At 44.7% G+C, this 1,145-nt stretch overlaps 1 protein-coding gene across 1 annotated transcript in view; it reads right to left on the bottom strand.

Moving 5' to 3' along the window:
• Positions 1-1,145, bottom strand: part of Mrpl45 (mitochondrial ribosomal protein L45) — a 14,577-nt gene that overhangs the window by 11,725 nt on the left and 1,707 nt on the right. The window lies entirely within an intron of this gene.

Here is a 1,145-nt window from a genome sequence, read left to right as displayed (position 1 = left end):
GGCTTCTACCTGTTTACCTGTGTTCTCCTGTATTTCTTTAAGGGAGTTATTTATGTCCTCTAATCATCATCTTGAGAAGTGATTTTAGATCCGAATCTTGCTTTTCCCGTGTGATGGTGTATCCAGGACTTGCTATGTTAGGAGAATTGGGTTCTGATGATGCCAAGTAACCTTGGTTTCTATTGCTTATGTTCTTATGCTTGCCTCCCACCATCTGGTTATTGCTAGTGCTACCTGCCCTTGATATACATGACTGGAGCCTGTCCTTCCTGTGATCCTGGTTGTGTCAGAACTCCTGAGTCCAGCTGTCTCTGTGACCCTGTGATTCTGGGATCCTGGGAGTGTTAGAGTGCCTGGAAGGGGAGCTTCCCTCTGGGTGTTGTGGGACTGGCCGCAGAGTTCAGGCTCAAGGTCTGCTCAGGGCTCTGGCTCAGACCAGAAGGAACCTGTGCCACTGGTTGGGCGGGGTTCCTGCGTTGCTGAATCCTACTGGTCCCAGTTACTCCTGATGGTGTTGGGACGGATGTGTTCTCTTCACCTCTGACCCTATGATCCTCGGTGCTTTAGCGCCTGGGAGTGCGACTTCCCCTGGGTGTTGTGGGACTGGCTGAAGAGTTCAGGCCCCACTTATTTATAATAATAAATAAATCTTTGGGCCTGAGCGAATGGGGTTGACTGGAGTGAGCAGAGGTCCTAAATTCAATTCCCAACAACCACATGAAGGCTCACAACCATCTATATAGGTACAGTGTACTCATATACATAAAATAAGTAAATCTTAAAAAAAATAAAAATAAAAAGCTGGACGTGGTGGTGCACACCTTTAATCCCAGCACTCGAGAGGCAGAGGCAGGAGGATTTCTGAGTTCAAGGCCAGCCTGGTCTACAAAGTGAGTTCCAGGACAGCCAGGGCTAGACAGAGAAACCCTGTATTGAAAAACCAAAAAAAGAAAAAAGAAAAAGAAAAGAAAGAAAGATAGTATACATTAGTAAATCATTACTGAGGTTGAACTTGGTGGTTAATTTTTTTTTTTTTTTAATCTTTTTAAAAAGACTTATTTATATGAGTACACACTATAGCTGTCTTCAGACACACCAGAAGAGGGCATTGGATCCCATTACAGATGGTAGTGAGCCACTAATGA

Source organism: Mus pahari, chromosome 14, assembly GCF_900095145.1.
Source record: "Mus pahari chromosome 14, PAHARI_EIJ_v1.1, whole genome shotgun sequence".
Lineage (NCBI taxonomy): Eukaryota > Metazoa > Chordata > Mammalia > Rodentia > Muridae > Mus > Mus pahari.
This window is presented reverse-complemented; position numbering and strand designations above follow the sequence as displayed.